At 58.2% G+C, this 10,987-nt stretch overlaps 1 long non-coding RNA gene across 2 annotated transcripts; it reads left to right on the plus strand.

The window, feature by feature from the left end:
* The first annotated feature begins 6,225 nt into the window (after positions 1-6,225).
* Positions 6,226-8,587, plus strand: LOC135973670 (uncharacterized). Of its 2 annotated transcripts, XR_010590621.1 has the most exons (4): positions 6,226-6,567; positions 6,721-7,164; positions 7,568-7,711; positions 8,260-8,587. It is a non-coding gene; the product is annotated as an uncharacterized LOC135973670 (long non-coding RNA). The 2 variants fall into 2 exon arrangements; XR_010590620.1 differs by having other exon boundaries at positions 6,230-7,164.
* The last annotated feature ends 2,400 nt before the right edge of the window (positions 8,588-10,987 follow it).

A 10,987-nucleotide genomic window follows, 5' to 3' on the forward strand; every position in this document is an offset into this window, starting at 1 on the left:
CAGGAGTTCAGGGAGGATGGGACCAGCCCCGACACTAAGCATTGTCCCAATCTAGAGAGAGACAATGACAAGTTGTGACCTGCAGGATACAAGCATCGTCCTGGGGGCAAGAGTCCTCTTCTAAAGCTCTGCGGTCAATGAATCTGATATTCCACCCTCACCGCATGCAATGTCTCAGCCCTCTTGGGATGGGGGGGGCCATTAGCACTACACATGCACCCCCTCATCAATCCTGAGCTGCCTCCTTTCCCCACAGCACATTAACTACTGGACCGTGTCCAGGGTGCCACGAGAGAGAGCCAGGGCCATCAGGAGCAGCGCGGCCCTGCTGACGTCCGTCATCACTCTCCCTGACTTTGACGTAAGTGGCCTCTGAGCCCAGCTTCCTGACTCCAGGCGTAGGCAGGCTGACTCCAATGGGCTGAAGGATCTGCTGCTGCAGGGGCTGTGGGCTAGGAGTGTTCCTCTTGGGGAGGCAGAGTCAGAGCAGAGAATGAGCCTGGCTTGAGTCAAGTTCTTCTTGTCCTGGTTAAGTGGCGACTCTCGCTTATAAGGAGACCATGCTCCAGGTTCTTGCCTTCTTGTCATCCTGGAGCAACTGGGGAAGCAAATCCTCCTGGAGGGCCCTGCCCACATCTCTGTTCTCCGGGCTCCCTTGCGGGCAGAGATAACTAAGGATTCAGCTCTAGCTCCTATCCTCTAGCATCTCCTGCAGAGGGGCTGAGGGGAAGGAGAGTCCTGGCCCAGGCGGGGACTGGGAGCTGACAGGAAAATGCTGATGGAGTCCCCTTTTTTTTCCCCTTCCATTAGAACTCAGCCGAATTCCCCAGGATGGGCCACCACGTGGCACAGCTGGCTCTGTTCGTCGGTGACCCAGACGAGGACATCAGCCGGCAGGCCAGGGAGGGGGTTTACCGGCTCTACCAGCTCCTGCTGCGCCAGAGGGGTAAGGAACACGGCTAGACGAGTGAGACTGGGACCCCAGCCAATTTCTCTCTGAGTGACCCCGGCTGGCGGATAAGCCTCTCTCTATCTCTTTCTGTGTTCCCCACCACCCCCACAGTCCTGTTGGGCTCTGTCCACTGTGCAGCCACATATGGGATTGGAAGGACACAAGCCCTGCAACCAGAATGACCAATGTGAATGTGTCTCTCTCTTTTCCAGACCTGAACATCCATGAGGTCGAAGACCTTTGGTGCTGGGACTGGCACCAGGACAGCAGGCTCCTCGGCTATAAGAACACAGCCAGGGTTGGGGAGGTAAGGACACTCTGCCAGGGCATGGCACAGCTCTGGCAGTGCGGGTGGCTGCCTGCTGGAGCCACGCCACGGAGTTGCCGTTCTAGGCCAGGATTTGGAGCCTGGTTCTGGGCAATCTGCTGAAGCCTCACATCTGGTTGGTTTCAGGTTTTTGCCAAATTTTTCTCGGCGGGGCAGAGAAGATTCTTCCTGCAGACAGCAGTGCTGGCCATGCACGACCCCCTGCTGCGTGTCAGCCAGGCTGGGCTGCTCCTCACTTACTCCCTCCTGGGGCAAGCCGAGCAGCTGATGGGGAGCAAGGTGAGCAGCTGCATTAGACTCAGGAGATTGGGGCGGGGCCCAGGCCTCATTCCCATCCTCTGGCCATTCGCCGGCCTGGCAGCAAGGCGACCGGTGGGGAATGAGAGTGAGAGCAGGTGCTCCTGGGAAGGGAGATGAATTCACCTCCATGAGCAGGAGGGAGCCAGCTTGTTCCCGGAGCAGCTCCAGCCCAGCTCATTAGCAAGGCGAATGAATGACAAGCATTGCCTCAGCACGGACTTCTGTTCTTGGGAAGGGTAGCAGAGTCCTCTACGTGCCCTCTGAGAGCCTCTCCTGTCACCCGTGCCACCACCCAGAGTTGTTCCCGTCACTGGCAGCCTGGGAGGCCAAGGACTGAGGGGTGATGGCGACTCACCGGGCAGTTCTGAGGCACATGGGCGGGGGAAGCTCGTCCTGCTGCCGGCAGGGTTGGACTCGTTCTAGAGAGAACGGGAGGATTCAGTCAGCAGGGCCTGCTGATCTGCCCCATTCACCAGGGCTGCCATCCTGCGGCTTCAGCCTCAGTGGCTGGGATGACTTGGGGAAAGGTCTCAAGCTGCCCACATCCCACTTCACTGCTGCCAGAATCCCTCCACCCCCCGCCCCGCTAGAGCCCCCTCCCTGCCCAACCTGGGTGGGGGTGGAGGAGAGGGGTCAGAGAACTTGAGCTGTGGATTGGAGGTGGAACAGCTGTCAGGGGCACTGGGTGGGAGGTGGCAGGAGCTCCCCCTACAAGGAGGTTGTTGGCACTGGAGGTCCCTTGAAAGGAAAACAAGACTCCATTCTGGGGGTCAGGAGCGGGACTTCATCCCTCAGAGGTGCGCGGGTGCTGGGTGGAATTGCTGCTGGTCCCAGGTGCCCTTAATTCCCCCTGATTCCACGGGGGCATCTGAGTCTCTGACAGGTCCTCGTTCCCTTGCAGCAGGAGGTCGTGACGGCCAACATAATGAACCAACTTCACATCATCCGGCACTTGCGCCAAGTGCCGGAGGCGCTGCAGGAATTCTGCCTCCAAGGCCACCAGCAACTCCTGCTCCCTCTAAACGGGGAGTGTAGTGAGACTGAGTGGCCTCCCTCCGAGCAGGAGAGCGAGGGCCCCTCTACATGCCCCTTGGAGGGCAGAGCCTATATCGCCCCACCCCCCTTGCCTGTTGCCTGGCCACCGGGGCCTCTGGTAGACTCTGTCGCAACTGAGCGGCCTCCCTCCGAGCAGGAGAGCGAGGGCCCCTCTACACGCCCCTTGGATGGCAGAGCCTATATTGCCCCACCCCCCTCGCCTGTTGGCTGGCCACCGGGGCCTCTGGTAGACTCTGTTGCAACTGAGCGGCCTCCCTCCGAGCGGGAGAGCGAGGGCCCCCCTACACGCCCCTTGGAGGGCGGAGTCGATATCGCCCCGCCCCCCTCGCCATAAGGACCGGGGCGTGGGGTCGGAAATATAAAAGGCCGGCCCTTCACCACAGTTGGGGGACAGCCTGCAACAGAGGAGGACACTTGGCCTGTTCTCCAGAGTCCCCTAACCCTAACCCCAGACATGGACGAGGACTGGCCTGGAGGACCCGCTGCGGTTTACCCCAAGGAGCCGGAAGAGGCCTGGAGGCCGCAGGTACCAAACCCCGGGGAGGCAGGAAGTAGCCCAGGGGCAGCCCAGGAGCTGCTGGCTGCAGAGCCTGGCGCGGCTCAGTCGGCGTGTTGCGGTTGGATCCCCGCCGACGCAGGGGCAACCAATCCTGCCCCTGCCAGTGCCTTGGGCTGGGACGCGGGGGAGGAGGGTGGGACCGCGTCCCCCTGCCACCCTACCCCGGGTGGCTGACCCCCTACACGGTGCAAGGAGGCTCTAGCCCAGGACAGGAACTGTTTGTTGGCTGGCCACCGGGGCCCCACCCAGGCCAAGGCCCGCCCTTGAAGTCTGGTTGTTTGTGGGGTGCTTGGGCCCCGCCCAGGCCTGAGCCACCCCCAATACAGTGTGTTGATGGGCTGACCACTTGAGCGACTTCAGCCCAGCAGCGCCGGCTCTACCATTTTTGCTGCCCCAAGCAAAAAAAAATAATACAACGCTCGGACTGCCAAAGCGAGCAAAAAGAAAACCAAAAAAAAACCCCAACCACTTGGACTGCTGCCACCTGAACTGCCAAAGCAGAAAAAAAACCAACAACAACGCTCGGACTGCCGCCGCCCGAACTGCTGAAGTGCAAAAAAACAAAAAAGTCGCCTGGCCTGTGCTGCCCCAAGAATGGACGGAATGCCGCCCCAGGCATGCGCTTCCTCCGCTGATGCCTGGAGCCAGCCTGCAGCCCAGGCCACAGCCTGGTTGCGACAGCTGATCGCTGAGGTGGGGCGGCTGCTCCACCCCCATGCAAGAGGGCCCTAGAGTAGGCCAGAGCGGCTGCAGAGGCTGGTAGCCAATCAGAGAAGGGCCAACTGAGAGCCAATCAGGGCCGAGATTAGAGCCAGCCAATCAGGGCTAAGCTAGGCCCTATATAAAGGCTGCCCAGGTAAGCAGCAGGCAGTCTGTCCTAGACCTTGATGGGAGAAGGTCTGTCTTCAGAGCAGGAGACCAGCATCTCTGAAAAAGCAGTGCTGGGCAGGCTCAAGGGAGCATACTACAGCTCCGGCCCAAGACCTGCCAGACTGCGGGCCCTGATAGAAAGGGCCCATAGGGGAAGTGTCCCAGGGATAGTTGGACAAGGGGAGAGTAGGGACGCTGCCACTGGAGGATCCCTGGGTTGGGACCCAGGGTAGTTGGTGGGCCTGGGTCCCCCCTGTTCCCTCTTGTACTGCACCTGGCCATGCGGCTGAGTCAAACTGCAACCGCCCCTTGAGACAAGGGGGTAGACTCTGGGGGTTTTGGTTGGCCACTGAGGCAGGTGCAAGGACTGTTGCTAACCTGCTTTCACCTCCCTGCCAGAAGGAGATGAGGATGGATTAGGGGGCACTGCTGGAGGGAAGTGGCCTGAAGAAGGACACCGTCAAGCGGACTAGGCAGATTGTGCCACATGGAGAGACCAAAATGGTGGAGAAAAGAGACTTCTATTGGAGGGCCTGGGTGGCTCGGCTTGCTGAACAGCAGAGGGAGTTGTTCTGGCTGCTGTGGAGGTCGGCACCCAGACCAAACAAGAGATCCGGCACCGAGGGCGAGAGGCCAGGAACGCTGAACTGCTTCGCCTGTAGGTGACAGGGACACTAAAGGAGGGAGTGTCCCTCCTGGGAGGGGGCAGAGAGGCCCCACCCAGAAAAGGCACCCCCTGTGAAAGTAACAGGGGGGCCCCCAGCTTGTTGGGTCTGTGGGGAGCCAGGGCACCTGAAGAGAGTGCCCCTACAGGACTTCCAAGGCCCGGGCCAGCCCAGAAGGAAGGGCTAGGGCCCAAACAAGCAGGAGTAGGGATGTGGCAGGGGGAAGACCCAGAAAGTGCTTCCACTGCCACCAACGGGGACATCTAAAGAGGCACTGCCCCCTGAGGCAGAAAGGGGGAGTGTCTGAGACAAGGGCTCGGTCAGAGACTAGCCACAGAGAAGAGGTGGTGAAGACGGAGGCCCCTAGAGAGAAAGGGGCTGGGGCAGAGAGGCCCCACCGAAATGAGGGAACCCACATAGGAGCCAGGAGGGCCCATGTGGGAACCCAAACAGAAGTAGGAACCCACGTAGGACCAGGGCGTTCAACAGTGGGAACCCAGACCCTACAGCTGGGAAGCAGCTGGCTCCAGACTTTGGAGGGCCTGTGAGAGGAAAGGGATGCCCTGCAGGCCCCACTACGAAGGAAGCTGGGGTGATAGGGACCCCCTTCCTCCCCTCCCCCGTGAGCATTTTTAAGGGGGAGGGTTTGTGGTGGGACGGCTGCCCCACCCCCATGTGAGAGGGAACTAGAGTAGGCCAGAATGGCTGTGCAAGCCGTCTTCCAATCAGGGAAGGGCCTACTGAGAGCCAATCAGGTCCGAGATTAGAGCCAGCCAATCAGGGCTAGGCTAGGCCCTATATAATGGCTGCCCAGGAGAGCAGCAGGTAGTCTGTCCCAGAATTTCATGGGGGAAGGTCTGTCTCCAGAGCAGGAGACCAGCATCTTGGGCTGGGCAGTACTGCATCGGGCCATCTGATGGCAGAGACAAATTGTAACCGGGCCTTGAGACAAGGGGCTAGACTTTGGGGGTTGCAGTTGGCCACCGAGGCAGGTGCAAGGACTGTTGCTAACCCCCGCCCCTGGAATGGGGTGAGGATGGACTAGTGGGCACTGCTGGAGGCAGTGTCAAGCGGTGAGCAACGCGGCTCCAGATGCCAACGGAGGACAAGAGATGGATGGGACGCTGCCAGCAGAGGGCGTTCCCATGGACTGAGCTAATTCCCAGAGCGACCAGCGGGAGGCGCCATGCTGGTGAGTCCCAACCCTGTCAAAACCGCCCAGCCCTATTGTGGGCCCACTGCTACCCTGCAGACTCTGGTCAGGACCAGACTGGGCCAGCTGGAGTGGCCTCCCTCTGATTGGGAGAGCGAGAAGGGGAAATGGAGCCCCCTGGCACTCACAGAAACTCTCTCCTCTCTCTGTGGAGCAGGGTTCTTCCCTCTGCCCCCCAAATTCCTTCATATGGGGCAGGACCTCTTTCCCTTGCACCCACTCCCCTCCCCCCTTTCCTTGGTCTACCCCCGCTCATTCCCGTTGCGCCCAGGCAGAGCTCTCCCTGCCCCATATGGTGCAGAAAAGCCCTTGTGTCAGGGCCACAACCCCACTGGAGCTCGGAAAGCTCCACTTTTGAGGAGGTGGGGGTGGGACAGAGGCTCAGGGCTAGCTTCACCTTCTGCCCTTTATTCTCCCCTTGGCCCTTCTATGGGGTCTCTGGGTGTGACAGGAATAGGAGCCTCCTTCCCAGCTGTCTTCCAGGCCCTGGGATCTGGCACAGCCTCCCAGACGGGCGCTTCCTGTAGCTGAGCCACGTCAGGGAGCAGTGAGGACAGGTCACCTCGTCCCAGCAATGCCGGCTCTCAAAGAGGCTTAGATGGAAGACCCCAGTCCCTCATTGAGGTAAGAGCCATTTACTTCTTGGGGCGTGTGGGTCTCTTGGGGGAGAAATGGCATCCCCGATGCATAGCCTGGCTGGGAGCTTTCCCTGTCCCTGGATCCCAGCCCTGGTACAGAGCCCTATTTCTCATCATGATATCCTCATTTTATTCTCAGAGGCGGTGTCCAGGATCCTGGAGACTGTTTCCTGCTGCAGGAGGTTTGAGCGGGGAGAGATCACTCACTGTCACGACCCAGGGGTCTCCAACCCGGGTCTGCAGGGTTCATGGGAGCAGCCACGCTCCAACCCTCCACCTGGAAGCCTGCTGAAAATTGCTTACCTCGGACCCATGAAGTTCAGCCCCATTTTGAGGCTCCACTCATGAGGTCCTATTGGAGGAGTCCCAGGAAAGCTCACTGGCCCTGCGTAAGACAGCAGCAGGAACACGAAGCTGACTGAACACCAGGCCTGCTCCCGGTTCTGGACCGTGCGCTGCCTGATTCTGCTGCCGCTCCCCTGGCTTGATTTCCTGGCATCTGAGTTGTGGTGGTGATAGCAAGTTTGTCTTTTGCTGCTGATCTTCCAGTATCCTGACCTGGCTGACTCTCCACTCCTGTCATGTGAGTGTGGACTCTAGCTCTGACCAGTAGGTCTGGCTGCACTTGACCCAGCCGTGATATTGACTTTGGTACAACTTCTCCATTGCCCCTTTCTGATCTCCAGCAAGATACACCAGTCCCTTGGCTCCCAAAGTCCCAGTTGCCCGCTATTCAAGGGCTGAGGGGTAGTGCTTGTATCGCCCCACCCCAGCTGCTTTTCCTAGGGGAATCTCCCTAGAGCAGAGGAGAAATCTGCTCTTTTCTTAGGATCAGTCCTACTCTGGCCTCAGCTCGGCTACTTTGTTTACCTGGGGTCAGGCACCACTTTTGAAGCCCTTAGCGTGGGGGTGGAGGTGGGAGCAGAGGCTGAAGCTCCAGCAGTTTCCACCAAGAACACCCCCCTGTCTTTCTATGGTCCGGCTAGGGCTCCCCATCCATCCTGGAGCTGAACACCAGATGGGAGCTGATGGATTGTCCTTGGTGGGCCATGTTCTTGTGTGTGATGAGAGGGCCAGGAGCAGATGCACCACGCCTGGCCAGGACCGGGCTAAACAGCCTGTAATGCTAGGTGAGTCAAACCAGGGCCACAATACAGACACCCTGGGCATCCATGGGGACTGAATCTGGGCCCTTCACTACCAAGAGCACAACTGGTTCCAACTTGAGTCATGACGCTGGTGACCCCTGCCAGCCCCTCTGAGGTGGGTCAGTATTATCCCTGTTCGCTGGGGCATAGGGATAGAAAGCAACTGGCTGCAAGGTCACACACGACGTCCCTGACAGAGGCAGGAAGGAAGCATGGGACTGATACCAGTCCAGCTCCAACCGCTAGACTCCACCCACTTCCAAAGTCCGAGAACCCAGGAGCCCTGACTCTGACACTAGGCCTTAAATGACAAGACCAACCTCCCTCCCACTCAGGAAGCCATAGAAGGGACCATCTGCTGAGCTCCCCTTGGAAATGCCGCTGTCAGAGACCATTGCTAGTGGGTGCCAAGTGCCTGAGCAGGGAACTGCTTGAGAGCCTCCTAGAGACTCGCAGGTGTTTGACTGTGACCTTCAGGGAGCCGTGGCAAGAGACTCTCCGGCTCTAACAAAGGGTTTCTGTTCTCCTAGACAGTCAGCCAGTGAGGCCAGTTTGCAGAATGTGGAAGAGCCCTTTGGTGAGGCGTTGGAGGATTCACCATGAAGGTGGCAGCAGCGGCAGTGCCTGTGGTCCCTATAGGCCAAGCCTCAACTCCTGCCAATCCAGGCTAATCTCCCCCTGCTTTCAGCAGCGCTTGGCTTTAGCTGCTGGGCCTGTGAGCCTAGACCAGGGGTCTCAAACTCAAATGACCACGAGGGCTGGCTGAGGACTAGTTCATTGGCCCGAGGGCTGCATCACTGACACCCTCGCTGCCCCCAGTCCTGCCCCCAGAGGGGGCAGGAGGAGTGTGGCAGGGGCTTAGGGCGGGAGTTGAGGTGCAGGGGGCTCAGGGCAGGGAGAGGTGAGGTAGGGGGTTGGGGTGCAGTAGGGGGCTCTGGGCAGAGGGCTGGGGTACAGGGTGGAGGAGGGAGTGTGGTGTGTGGCAGAGGGTTGGGGTTCAGACAGGGGGCTCAGGGCAGGGGGTGGGGGATGCAGAAGGGGACTCAGGATAGGAAGTTGGGGTGCAGGAAGGATGTAGGATGTGGCAGGAGGTTGAGGGCAGGGAGTTGGGGTGCAGCAGGGGGTTGAGGTGCAGGCAGGGGGCTCAGGGCAGGGAGTTGGAGGGGTGAGGTAGGGGGTTGGGGTGCAGTAGGGGGCTCTAGGCAGCGGGTTGGGGTGCAGGGGGCAGGAGAGAGTGCGAGGTGTGGCAGAGGGTTGGGGTGCAGGCAGGGGGCTCACAGCAGGGGGTTGGGGTGCAGGATGGCATTGGCCTATGGCCTGGAGCCGCTTACCTAGAGAAATAGCCCCGCAGGCCGTGTGTTGGAGACCCCTGGCCTAGACAGAGCACTCAGGTATTTCCATCAGCCTGCTCAATGGCAAATGCAGCCACCCAAAGAAGTGAAGAAGAATGGAAGTGAAAGAGTAAAGCTGGACCATCCGCTGAGCTGCTGCACTCAAGTGAGCAGAGCCGGGAGAGAAGAGGGAGAACTCGAAGGTGGCTGGCGGCAGTAGGGAGGAGAAGCAGTTTGGGAGCCAGGAGAGGAGAAATAAATAGTTAATGACAAATGCTGCCGGCTTTCTCTTGTGTGGTGAAGGGTTGAAAAGGGGTCTCTTTACTATCAGGCTAAACTTTAAAATAGCTGTGTATGACGGGGGGAGGGGGTCTATAAAGGTAAGAGGTCACTCTAGGGGCTTGAAGTCCCAGATTCTGGGGCTATTGCAACTCCCTCAGGTGGTAGCAGGAGTGAGCGCTTGTCCTCCTTTTCTGGACTAGCCACCAGATAAAGGACACGATACATGTGGCCAAGGAGAAAGAGAGGCAGTGTTGCCTGTTAACATGGCTCTTGTGGGGGAGCACAGCAGGTTACTTTGGACTAGGTAGGAGCCACATGTCTCCAAACCTGCACCTCCCGAGGCTCCAGAGACTTCGCTCCAGATCCCAGAGCGTCCTCAGAGTCCTACAGCGCCAGATGGAATCTGGCCTCTCCCCCCACCTCAGCAGTCCAGAAAAAGTTATTTGTAGTCATGTTCTGTGTCCTCTCCTGCCACACTCCCCTGTTGGTGACTAATGTAGTCACAGAGTCCAGGCTCGAATATTAGGAAACACTATTTTACTAGGAGGGTGGTGAAGCACTGGAATGGGTTCCCTAGGGAGGGGGTGGAATCTCCATCCTTAGAGCTTTTTAAGGTCAGGACTAAATGACCTCCTGAGGTCTCTTCCAACCCTGATATTCTATGATGTCTCTGTCCCTCTTTTATACTCTCTTTCAGTTGATAGAAAGAGCGTTGCTGTGTCATGGGGGTCAGGCAAGCCCATTGGTCAGGCAGTACCCCACTGACTAAGTGCCCTCTCCAAGGAGTCTCTCAGAGAGTGGTTTCTTCCTGATGGGCCATCAACACCTTTCTGGCCCTCCTTTGTTTCTACTGTAAAGCTGACTGTGGCGTCTCCCAACCTCACAACATATTTCAGAAACGCACAGAGAGCATAACTTCCCATACAATGACAGCACATCCCATCCAACAGGTTATTAATGTTCAACAGATCCAGACATTTTACATACCACCTCACAAGGCATGCATAATACAAAACATCTCATAATCATATCACAGTGGTGAATACTGTGTGCTACTGAGGGATACAGGGTTCCAGAGTGTCAGTGTATCATGGCTAATGGCAGTAAAAGCCCAAAGGAGATGCTCCCCTGGAACAGCCTTTGGTGACAGCAAGGTCCCCACTGAGAACTTCAGTGCGACTCTGCAGCTGTTACCCACCTGTCCCACCCCAGCATCAGCTGCAACTCAGTGCTTTTTGAGGGGCTTCATGCTGGCTGCATGCCTAGACAGTGGATAAAATCTGCTAAATCTTTTCTTTCCCAGAAAGAGCCATTCCCATGTTTCTTTCGATTTCCACCCGCGTCAGACAGGAAACAAACCCAATGCAGAGTGGAGGGTGTCACGGCCGTGATGCACTCTGAGAAAACCCAACAGCATTCACAGCTGGCTGTGTAACTTTTCATTGTCTGATCACTGCCTTCCTGCCTCCCAGCCTGAGATCCAAAGTGAAGATGTGGGGTGTTGAGAAGTGGCTTGCCATTGGTAGGGTTCAGAGTTAGCACCACATTGAGATGGACTGAGGCCAGCTCGCCCCCCCTCTGATAGCTGTTGTGTGAGGCCCACTACAGACTCAGGCAGAAGTTAGTTTGTTCTGGAACAGCCTTC

This window comes from Chrysemys picta, chromosome 9, assembly GCF_011386835.1.
Source record: "Chrysemys picta bellii isolate R12L10 chromosome 9, ASM1138683v2, whole genome shotgun sequence".
Classification (NCBI taxonomy): domain Eukaryota; kingdom Metazoa; phylum Chordata; order Testudines; family Emydidae; genus Chrysemys; species Chrysemys picta.